A 13,237-nucleotide genomic window follows, 5' to 3' on the forward strand; every position below is an offset into this window, starting at 1 on the left:
TATGAGTTTAACATTGTTTGCATATCTTGTTTCCATTTTGATCTATTATTTTTGTATCGGCATTCTTCCACACTTTGTGGTTCAGGATCTTCATCATTTCTTATGATGTCAAAGGTAACTTGGAAAACAATAATATTGTTAATAACAATATTATTTTGATCTCATTTTTCTCTTATGTGTATGTAACTTATTGAGATCTCAAAATTTTCAAGTACTTATGTCTCTTTAAGGGGCTACTTGTTCAATTCATACCTCTTTAGAGGCTATTTTGTTCAATATGTCTTTTCAAAAACCGTGTGCTTTATTTGTACCTCTTTGGGGGTTATAGGTTCATCAATTTTAAATTGATCAATCATATTTATTGCCTTTTTTCAAGTGTTGATTTTCCTTGTTTTCTCTTTTTCCACATAATTTCATCATTTCAGTTGATAAGTCCACCACATTTTAAGCGTATCTTAGATTCATTAGTTAAGTGTACTACATAGACATCAATTCATGCTAGAGTAATTACAATTGAAATATGTGACATCACTTTCTTTGTATTAATGAATGCATCTGGTAATTGGTTTGAAAGATTTTGTAAATGAATGATCTTGGAACTTCTAGTTCATATTAATTTATATGGGAATCAAGATGAGACAAAGTAGATGTGTTTCAAGTAATTTATCATCGTTATTTTGAAATCGATTTTTTTCCTCATAATAGAAGGAAAACACTCTCATTAAAATGACAATTCATAAAGCAGGCTATAAAAACATAGTTTATCAAGGATTCAAGATATCTTACGATAGATGAAAAATCAAACCTACATAATCCCAAGTATTCGTTGAGGACCCATTTTAATGTGTGGTATAGGTGCAATTGGTACATGTATTGCACAACCAAAGATTCCTAAGAGAGAAACATTTTATTGTTTTCCAAGTACGAGTTGTGAATGGGAGAGTATTCATGGTAATCTATAGGTCAAATACATATTAAAACTACAACATGCAAATAGCATGTCCCCAAGCAGAAGTAAGTAATTTGATTTTCATTAGTAATGACTGAGTCATTAAATGGAGACATTTGATAAGGGATTCTGTTAAACCATTTTAGGTATGAGTATGAGTAACAGGATGCTTAATATCAATCTCAACTAACATGTAATAGTCAATGAATGTTTGAGAAATAAATTCGTCAGTATTATCTAGACATATTATCTTGATTGGATAATTTGGGAATTGTGTTTTTAATCTGATTATTTATACAAAGAGCCTAACAAAAACAACATTAAAAAAAAAAGATAAATAGGTGACCACCTAGCACTACAACAAATATAATGTTTCGCAACAAACATTTTTATGGAAAAAAGTTGAATTTTTGTGGCAAATATGTTTTTGCCAAAAGAAAATTTTGTCACAAGATTGTTGAAATAACTCCATCACTAAAATTTTTTACTGATGAATAAAAAAATTTATTATTAAAAGTCGTTTTTAGTGACAAATAATATTTGAGACAAAAAATAAACTATTTAGGGCAAGAAAATAACTCAATCTTCATTAATTGTTATTTAATTTATGGTCTCATTAAATGTAATAAATGAAGTTTAAGACAAATAGAACATTAAAGGTAATAAATGGGGCAAATGGAAAAGGGGAAGGGAAGAGAAGGTGGTGGTCATCTACCATCATATTGAATGTATTTATAACAATAATAAAAATAAAGAGGGTAATTTTTTTTATTCGGTATAAACTTTTATTAAGTAGAAAAATTGGAAGCCTTTTCCCTTTCAAAATCCAACCATCTACGATTCAAAAACCTATTGATGGGATTAGTCATTTTTATTCTAATTAATGATACTTTTTTTTTTGTTACAAATATTTTAAAATAAACAAGAATTAAGCAATAAAAAATATTAAAATTTTATTTCTTTTCTATTTGAAATTGAAAATAGTTTACAGAAAAAAAAAAAAAAAAGATTGATATATATTTTTTCTTACTTTAAAGCTAATTATATTTTAATGCCACACTTTAGGACTACTATTGCATCGATACCAAATAATGCATAAAAGGGGAAATACAAATATAAATGATAAATTGTAATAAAATATTTTAATATAAAAAATTTTCAATGATGTCGTGGTGTAGTTGGTTATCATGTTAGTCTAACACACTGAAGGTCTCATGTGGTCTTTAGTTCAACTCCGATGCCATTAATCAAATTCGAGCTATTAAAATGTTTTTTTAATTTATATTATATTATTGATTATTTTTCTTGATCTATTGTACATATTAAAACCTCTAAATAATGACTAATATAAGTTTGATGATCTTTTGCTTATTTATTATGTAAAGTGAGAAGAAAAATAAAATATAATTAGAATTATTTTAAAATGTATATATATTTCCAAATTCTCCATTTTTTGTATAAAAAATTGGAAACAAGAAAGATAAGTTTGAAGAAATAACCAAGAAAATTTTCAAATTTCTTTCTTTTATTTATTTATTATATTTTGACATTCAAACAATCTAAAAATCTCAATATTATAAGTACATTTGATTGTTGTAGACCCCTTTTGGGTGAGGGCCCGGGAGAGGGTCATGGGCTTCCTTATGCTGGGGTCCTAGTTGCATTGGACAGGTAGCAGCAAGAGGGGGATGGCCGGCCATGAGGGTGGGTGAAAGAAGCCATGTTGGTTGATGGAGGAACATGATAGTGGGTGATAGTGGGGGACATGAGGGTTTTCAGAAGACGACAAGAGAGGAACAGAAGAAAGGAGGGGAGATTTCTTTTTAGGGAGACAAGCAGCTGCTTGAGGAAACCAGAGAGAGGAAGCTTTCTTAAGCTTGGTAAGTTTTCCGTCTCTCAACATCCTGCTTCACCACCTAATGATATATGCATATTGTTTACTGTTTGTTGTGGGTATCAAGAATCACAGGTCCACACATGATCACTTTGCATGATATGCTCTGTTTTTTTTATTTGTTTCTTCTTGATACCCCGAATCCCCCTCTATAAATAACTGTTTTTTTTTTTTTTTTTTGGATTGGATTGGATGTTTGATATTTAAATCGTGGGTTCCTAGTTTGTCCTACTTGTTAGTAACCCGTTCATCATCCATGGAATATGGTGGTGCCAAATAACTCCTCAACTCATTGTTCTTGTTATGTTTTTATTCATTTATTATTTTAGCCACTGCATACCTCCCATGCACACGGCCACTTTCACCCCCTATTTCCCACGACTCTCTTTTTCTTTTTCTCTTTCTCTTTCCCTTCCTCTTTCTCTTCCTCTTCTTGCATCTCTTCTCTGGTGGCGCGAGGCATGTAGTGTTTCCAGACGTTAACGGAGGGCGGCGCCCACCTAGAGCTCACCCCTACCACCACCTCCGCGCTGGCCAGTGTGCCTTTGGAAGCATGTGTCGTGGCGGTAGGATGCTCGCCCCCACCAGGATCTGGCGCTACTGGCACTGCAAGATTAAAGCCAACCAGAAGCGGCACGCAGTGGTTTCCGCCATCGCCGTCTTAGTTGCCTCCACCTCCATTGTCCCCGTCGCCCCCAGCGCCTTCATCTGCGGCATATGTGTCGGAGGTTTGGAGAGCCTCATGGCCCTCCACCTCAACGGCCGTCTCGCTCCTTGCCTCGCTGGTGGTGGAGGTTTTCTCCACGGATGACACCCGGATGAAGAAGCAGGCCGTGATGGAGATTGGGAGTTTGGACCTGTCCATGATGATGGATATGGGCCTGAGTTGGAGCCCAGGCCTATTTGTGTTGATGAAGGGCCTCATGCCAATCCCCCTTATTAAGATGGCCCATACTCACATTTAGTTAGCTCATTGGGTTGTTTCAATTTTGAATAATCTTCAAATTTCTAATTTTCGTAATTGATTTATTTATCTATTTGCAAAAAAAAAAAAAAAAAAAAAAAAGGAGCTCTAGTTTCTCAATGAATTTTCTAAATTCCGAATTTTAAATCCTATTTTCAAAACTTATGTCCTTAAGCAATTCTTCAAAATCCAATTTTCAATTTTAATTTTCAATCTCAAAAATCTCACTATTCACTTTCATCCGTTTGAATATCATTTTGATTAATTAATAACATTATTCCATATTTGTTTATTTCTTTTAAAAATCTCAATCATTAAACTTAATTTTCAATCCTAAAAATTCCACTATTCTTTTTATTCGTTTAAATGTCATTTTCGTTAATTAGTATTATTATCTCATATTTATTTATTTATTTAAAGTCCAATCCTTCAAAAATCCAACATCCAAATTTAATTTTCAATCACAAAATTTCCACTATTCAATTTCACTCGTTTAAATATTATGTTTGTTAATTATTATTATTATTTCGTATCTATTTATTTATCCTCTTCTAAAAATCTCATTCATTAAAGTTCAATCCTTCAAAAATCCAACGTTCTAATTTAATTTTCAATCCTAAAAATTCCACTATTTTTTTATTCATTTAAATGTTATTTTCGTTAATTAGTATTATTATCCCATATTTATTTATTTATTTAAAGTTCAATCCTTCCAAAATCCAACGTCCAAATTTAATTTTCAATCTCAAAATTTCCACTATTCAATTTCACTCGTTTAAATATTATGTTTGTTAATTATTATTATTATTTCGTATGTATTTATTTATCCTCTTCTAAAAATCTCATTCATTAAAGTCCAATTCTTCAAAAATCAAACGTCCTAATTTAATTTTCAATCTCAAAAATTCCACTATTCATTTTTTATTCGTTTAAATATTATTTTCGTTAATTAGCATTATTATTTCATATTTATTTATTTATTCCAATCATTAAAGTTCAATTCTTTAGAACCCGACTTTCAAATTTAATATCCAATCTAAAAAACTCCACTGTTCATATAATGATTATTTTCGTTATTAATGTTATCCATTTATTTATTCACTTATTCATATATCAAAGATCTCATCTCTAAATAATTTCTTAAATTTTCAATCTTTAAGTTTAATCCCCAATCTCTAAAATTCCATTTTTCGCAATTATTTACCTAAACTTTATTATTTCGCCATCGTTATTATTTCATTCATTTACTTATTCACTCATCCACTTATCCACTTATTTAAAATCCCCCCTCTAAATAATTCTTCAAATTTCCAAATCTCTAAATTCAACTTCCAATTTCCAAAATTCCCATCTTCGTGATTATTTATCCAATCATTAATATTTTTGCTATTTTATTCATTTATTTATTCAATTGTTCGTTTATTTAAAATTCTATCCCTAAGTAATTCATTAAATTTCCAATCCCTAAGTCCAATTTTCAATTTCCGAAACTCTAACTTCCGCAATTATTTATCCGGTCATTATTATTTCGTCATCATTATTCAATTCATTTATTTATTCACTTATTCATTTATTTAAAATTTCGTCTTTAAATAGTTCTTCAAAATTCCGATTTCCAAATTTAGTTCTATGAAATTCCAATTCTCTAATTTCTGAACTTAATTTTCAGTTTCCAATGCTCTAATTCTCGCATTTATTCCGTTACTTATTATTATCATTATTATTATTATTTTATTCATTTATTTCTAAAAACTCTACCTGCGAATGATTTCCAATTTTTATAATTCAATTTTCATAGTTTCTACTTCTCAAATAATTTTCAATTACGATTTCTTTCAAAATTTAATTTCCAAAGTCCCAATCTTCGTAATTTAATATATTTTTTTTTTAAATCCCAAACTCTCAAATAATTTTCAAAATCCCAATTTCTTTCAAATTTAATTTCTAAAATTCTCATTCTTACATTTAATTCCTAAAAATCCAATTTTCAAATAATCTCTAAGACTTCAAATTTCAAATGAATTTCAAAAATCCAGTTTTCCTTCGAACAATTTTAATTTCTGTTTGATGATGCATGTGATATGTTTCGTGCTCTATTGTGCACTAACTCCATTTTTATGATAGTGCATTACTCGTTCGTGGCCCAGGTACGCATCCACTCCTATTCTGGTCATTCTCTAGGCATGTTTTGATTCTCATGTGTGCATGATCGATTTGAATATTCATTGATTTTCCTATTGATTGCCACATCAGCTTCATTTTATTAGTAGAGACCCGACTTTAGGGACTTAGAGAGGTGCTACGGTCTTTACCGTACCTTCCCAATAAGTAACCTGACCCCCGAGCCTGATCTGGTTTTTTACAGACCACCTTTTCCAAAATAAGGAGTCACACTTAGGGTTTTCTTTCTTATTTTGTTTACCCCTTTAAAACTAAAACAAAAATAAGTGGTGACTCCAAATCATTTTTTTTAATAAATAAAATCATTTTTCAATCCAAATTCGAGCTCACCATCGAGTGGAAAACGCATGAGCCGAAATATGGGGTCCATAATTGTATTTCTACATAAAGCGTTTTCTCTAAAAGTATTTTTAAAATAATTACTTATAAGTGTTTTTATAGAAAACATTAAAAGTGATTTTTCAATATTGCAAGTAATTTTTAAAATTTTTAAAAGTATTTCTTAAATTTTGTCAAACATCTTCAACCTAGAAAACTAATAGTTTTTCTTTGGTTTTGGGACCACCCGGGAGGGGGAAATTTTCTTCATTTTTTGAAGTGAGGGGAACACCTCCCATGAAACCAGCTGCATTGGACATGTAGCAAAGAGCATGGCTAGCCATGGTGGTAGTTGAGGATGACATATTCCCTGAGCAATGCACAGTGGGGCGAGTGGTGTGGCTTGCGGGGGAAGATAGAAATAGGGGGCTGGATATTTGGGAGATTTGGGGAGCATAGTCAGGGGATAGAGGAGGTTTCCTTGAAGAGGGGGGTAAAGGTTTTCAGAGGAAGCTTTTCAGGTATGGACCCTATTCATTATCTTCTCCATCTTGTTTCTGGATATTATGGCTTGTTTTGGGTATGAATATCAGGCCGCATGTTTAGCTTTCATTGATCTCTAGAATATCTATGGGTTTGTTATCATTGTTTTAATCACCTCTTTTCCTTGGTTTTGCTGAAGAGTAACTTGACTCTGTCTTAGTTACATTATGAGATATATCACAGAATTCATACCCTTTTTTTTTTTTGTGAACCTATGGCCCCTCATCCCGTTTGCAAGTCCGTGGATGACCCATGAAATGAGGTTTCTCTTAATGCCCTTTTGGTTCATTCACTCTTGCTTTCCTTTTGATTAATGGTCCTTGTCCTATGCTCCCCTGCTTCCGGCACCTATCTGTGGTGCATTTGGGGAACTTCCCGTGAGAGCATACGAGATTCCTGATCTTAATACAGAGCCTGTGCGCATTTGGGAGTGTTATGGTCACATCACAAACATGCTTTGATGAACGACGTGGGTGAAACATTGATGGTGCCAACATTCAAACGGATCGGGGCGTTTTTAATGGAAGTTTGTGGCGATGGCGGTGGTTATGCATTTGACGGATTCAGTATCTTACAAGATGACCTACATAATCATCCAAATCTGCCATCATTGCGCATAGAAGCGGGTTGTGGAAGTGGTTACGTTATCATTTCTCTAACACCTATTCTTGGCCAGGAGGCTCAATGGATCCATTATTTGGCAATTGACACCATCACTCACATAGTGAGAGTGACCCAAGAGACGTTGGAAACACATGGAGTCCATGCAAAGTTGGTAAATACTGACATAACCTCAGGACGGGAGAAAAAAACCAAAAGCTTATGATTGTGTTGGGTCGTTTCTTGTGAGTTTTGTTTTAAACAACTAAAAGCCTTCGGCTTTCGCCTTCTATTTCTAGCACCCTTTCAATATATTGGGGAGAGAAATCAGACACAGGAAGAGAAAACGGCGTTAGAAGCTGTGGTGTTCCAGCAAGACCCGTTCAGTTTTGGCCATAGGGACGCCTGCGCCATGGGAGATGGTGGGGGTGCGAGTGGCTCCGATAGAGATGCCCCATAGCCCCTCGATATCGTTTCAAATGAAATCATTTTATCATCTATCCGGAATTTTGGAAAAGAAGCAATCATGGCTTAAAAAGAAGATGATTTTCCGATTTGGATAAGTGATGATGGCCCATTTGTGGTGGTCACAGATCCTCTTGATGGTTCCTGAAATATTGATGCATCCATTCCTACTGGAACAATTTTTGGGATCCATAACCACCTTGTTGATGTAGTGCCAACGAAAGCTTTGATGCCAACAATGTTAGTTCAAGAACACAAAAATAAAACAATCACACATAAGGTACACGAGGTTTTAACGTGGTTCGGCCAACCATGCCTACGTCCACGGATGAGAGATAATGATTCCACTATACAATAGAGAATATTATAGAGGACAGAACCAGATACAACTATTGGGTTCCCGAAACATCCCATGTTTCCCCACTCCTTGTATCCATACCTTACTACGAGCCATCTCGCTCCACTGGGTACCTCCCGTTCTTCCTCACATCTCTATCCACCTTGTATAGTCTCTACAGGCTCATCTCCATCTCATGACTTTTTCCCCTCATGACCTAGAATATTTATAGAGATATTTCCAACAACCTTCCTTATTCTATAAGGAAGTCTAATATTACAATAATATATCAACCTAGAAATATTCTATATAATATTTTTTACAAAAAGGAATCTATACTAATTAGGAATTTGGGACACTTCCTAACAATCTCCACCTTGGACCAAATTCCATGAAGTTAATCTTCAATCTCTCCATGACACAAACCTTTTTGTATCATATCACCACGAGAGAGCAATCGACTCCACCTTCAGTCAAAATTCCTTTTATTTTCATCTTGTGTGCTTTGTGATCTTTTGCTCTTCCAGAAATCTTCAACCCAAGCTCTGATAGTTGTAGTGCTAGCGAAAGCTTTAATGCCAACAATGTTAGTTCAAGAACACAGATAAAATAATCACACATACGGTACACGAGGTTTTAACGTGGTTCGGTCAACCATGCCTACGTCCACGGATGAGAGATAATGATTCCACTATACAATAGAGAATATTATAAAGGACAGAACCAGATACAACTATTGGGTTCCCGAAACATCCCATGTTTCCCCACTCCTTGTATCCATACCTTACTACTAGCCATCTCGCTCCACCGGGTACCTCCCGTTCTTCCTCACATCTCTATCCACCTTGTATAGTTTCTACAGGCTCATCTCCATCTCATAACTTTTTCCCCTCATGACTTAGAATATTTATAGAGATATTTTCAACAACCTTCCTTATTCTATAAGGAAGTCTAATATTACAATAATATATCAACCTATAAATATTCTATATAATATTCTTTACAAAAAGGAATCTATACTAATTAGGAATTTGGGACACTTCCTAACAATTGAACTAGATCATTTGCCCAAGGGAGAGAAGACAATGCTGAATTCACTTTAGAGTGGATTGAAGCTTGTAGTTGCTGTTCATGTTCTTTATTCATTGGCCTCAATACTGTGCACCAGTTTTGGTTCAAAGGGCAAATCTATTCTGTAAATGATGCACGACCCTATTTTTGTATGGCCTCCTTTGCGCCAATCCCAACTACCACCCCCCTTTTTTTTATTCATGTATTTAGGTAGTCATTCATTCTGTTATCTATCTTTGTTGTACTTCATACTTCAGTATCCAAGATCAATTTCCTGAAATTCTCATCCCCAATTCTTTTTTGTTTTTTTTTTAAGAAAAAAAATACCATTCTCATGTAATTCTTCCAAATCCCGGTTCCGAATTTAATTTCTAATTTCAAAAATTTCTAATATCCGCGTTCATCTCTTTAATTATTATGTTCATTATTATTATCATGTTGATTTATTTATTTAATTATTTTAAATTTCCATCTTTAAACAATTTTTCAAAATTTCAATCTTCGAATTTAATTTTCAATCCCAAAAGTCCCAATATTCACGTTCATTTATTTAATTATTATTTTCGTTATTGTTATTATTCTATTTATTTATTTATTTTCAAAATTCCATCTTTAAACAATTTTTCAAAATCCCGACTTCCGAATTTAATTTCCCCGTTACAAAAAAATTCTAACATTCACATTCTTTTCTTTAATTATTTTTTTTCGTTATTATTATTCTATTTATTTATTTTAAAATTTCATCTTTAAACAATTTTTCAAAATCCCGACTCCTGAATTTAATTTCCCCTTTAAAAAATTCTAATACTCACGATTCATTTCTTTAATTATTTATTTTTGTTATTATTATTATTCTATTTATTTATTTATTTTTAAAATCCCATCGTTAAACAATTTTTCAAAATTCTTATTTCCAAATTTAATTTTTAATTTCTAAAACTCCAATTTTCACATTTATTTATTTAATCATTGTTTATTTCGTTATTATTATTATTTCACTTATTGATTTTTTAAAAATTCCATCATTAAGTAATTCTTCAAAATCCCGATTTCCAAATTCAATTTCTAATTTCCCGGAATTCCAATTTTCATATTTATTTATTTAATCCTTATTATTGATGTTATTATTATTATTTTATTTATTTATTTATTTTAAAAATTCTATCTTTAAACAATCTTTCAAAATTCCGACTTCCAAATTTAATTTCTAATTTCAAAAATTCCACTATTCATGTTTATTCATTTAAGTATTATTTTTGTTATTATTATTATTATTATTATTATTATTATTATTATTATTATTCCATTTATTTAGTTATTTATTTATTTTAAAATTTTATCTTTAAACAAATTTTCAAAATTCTGATTTCCAAATTTAATTTTCAATCTTAAAAATTTCACTATTCACGTTCGTTTAATTATTATTTTCTTTACTACTTTCATTATTCCATTTGTTTATTTATTTATTTTAAAAATTCTATCTTTAAACAATCTTTCAAAATTCCATCTTCCAAATTTAATTTATGATTTCAAAAATTCCACTATTCACGTTCATTCATTTAAGTATTATTTTCGTTATTATTATTATTATTCCATTTATTTAGTTATTTATTTATTTTAAAATTTTATCTTTAAACAATTTTTCAAAATTCTGATTTCCAAATTTAATTTTCAATTTAAAAAATTCCACTATTCACGTTCATTCGTTTAAATATTACTTTTGTTATTATTATTATTATTATTCTATTTATTTATTTATTTCTTTCTTTTAAAAATTCCAATCATTAAAGTTCAATTTTTCAAAATTCCATTTTCCAATTTTAATTTCCAATCTCCAAAATTCTACTATTCACATTCAGTTGTTTAATGATTATTTTCATTATTATTATTATTTCATTCATTTATTTACTCACTTATTCATATATTTAAAATCCACTCCCTAAATAATTATTCAAATATCCAATCTCTAAATTCAATTTCCAATTTCCAAAATTCTCGTAATTATTTATTCCATCATTATTATTTTCGTTATTCTATTCATTTATTTATTCACTTGTTCATTTATTTAAAATTTCATCCCTAAATAATTATTTAAATTTCCAATCCTAAGTTCAATTTCCAACTTCCAAAATCATAACTTCCGCAATTATTTATCCAATCATTATTTATTTCGTCATTATTATTATTTCATTCATTTATTTATTCACTTATTCATTTATTTAAAATTCCGTCTTTAAATAATTCTTTAAAATTCCGATTTCCAAATTTAGTTATTTGAATTTCCAATTTTCCAATTTTCCAATTTCCGAATTTAATTTTCAGTTTCCAATATTCTAATTCTCACATTTATTCCATTGTTTAATTATTATTATCATTTTATTCATTTATTTCTAAAAATTTTACCTTCGAATGATTTCCAAGATTTCCAATTTTTATAATTCAATTTTCATAGTTTCTACTTTTCAAATAATTTTCAATTCTGATTTTTTTCAAAATTTGATTTCCAAAGTCCTAATTTTCGTAATTTAATTTTTTTAAAATCCCGAACTCTCAAATAATTTTCAAAATTCCAATTTCTTTCAAATTTAATTTCTAAAATTCTTATTCTTACATTTAATTTCTAAAAATCCTATTTTCAAATAATCTCTAAGACTCCAATTTTCAAATAAATTTCGAAAATCCAGTTTTCCCTCGAACTGTTTTAATTTCTGTTTGGTGATGCATATGATATGTTTTGTGCTCTTTATTGTACACTGACCCCATTTTTATGATAACGCATTACTCATTCGTGGCCTAGGTACACATCCATTCTCATTCTGGTCATTCTCTATGCATGTTTTGATTCTCATATGTGCATAATCGATTTGAGTATCTATTGATTTTCCTATTGATTGTCACGTTAGCTTCATTTTATTAGTAGAGACCCGACTTTAGGGACTTAGAGGGATGATACGATTTTTATCGTACTTTCCTGATAAGTAACCTGTCACCCGAACCCGATCCGGTTTTTCATAAACCACCTTTTTCAAAATAAGGAGTCATACTTAGGGTTTTCTTTCTTATTTTGTTCATCCTTTTAAAAATAAAACAAAAATAAGTGGTGACTCCAAGTCATTTTTTTAATAAATAAAACAATTTTTCAAATAAAAATCGAGCTCGTCATCGAGTGAAAACGCATGAGCTGAAATGCGAGGTCCACAATCTAATTTTTTATTTTATTTTTTTCAAAAACACATTTTATGGATCAAAAACATTTTCTAAAATCACTATCACATGGAGGCGGACATTTAAGATCATTTTTCATTTTTGGTTAAATCCATATTTGTTAGAAGGATAACATTCATATAATAGAAATTTTATTAAACATAAAGAATTCCTTGTTTTAATCAAAATATGATTTCTATTATAAGCAATATTTTCCTAATTTTTATTATAAGAATTCCTTTTTTTGGTACTCATTTTGTTTCTCCATTTGTACTTTTTTCTTCATACTTCTTGGTAGCCTTTTTTTTTTTTTTTTTTTGGTGAAATTGGAATAGAAATTGATATAAAATTGTCATTGAGACTTCAAATTTTAGATAAAGTTCAAAAATTTTAACTTCATATTTTTAAAACTAAGAGTCCGTTTAATCATATTTTTTAAAACTATTTTTTAAGTTAAAAAAATAAAAATGTAGTTTTTAAAAATAAGTTTAAGAAAACATAGCTAAAGGATCCATATTTTTCTTTTGCTTTTAAAATTAATAAAAAAAAACTCTTACTTATTCTCTAAAAAATATTTTTATTTGACTTTATTTTTAAAAATTATTTTAGAGAACAATAACCAAACAATGTTACAAAAATTGTTTTTAAAATCAAAAAATTATTTTTAAATCACATCACCAAAAAAAAAAAAAAAAAAGGTAAGTGGTACTA

Source organism: Vitis riparia, chromosome 1 (assembly GCF_004353265.1).
Source record: "Vitis riparia cultivar Riparia Gloire de Montpellier isolate 1030 chromosome 1, EGFV_Vit.rip_1.0, whole genome shotgun sequence".
In the NCBI taxonomy this organism is placed as follows: Eukaryota; Viridiplantae; Streptophyta; class Magnoliopsida; order Vitales; family Vitaceae; genus Vitis; species Vitis riparia.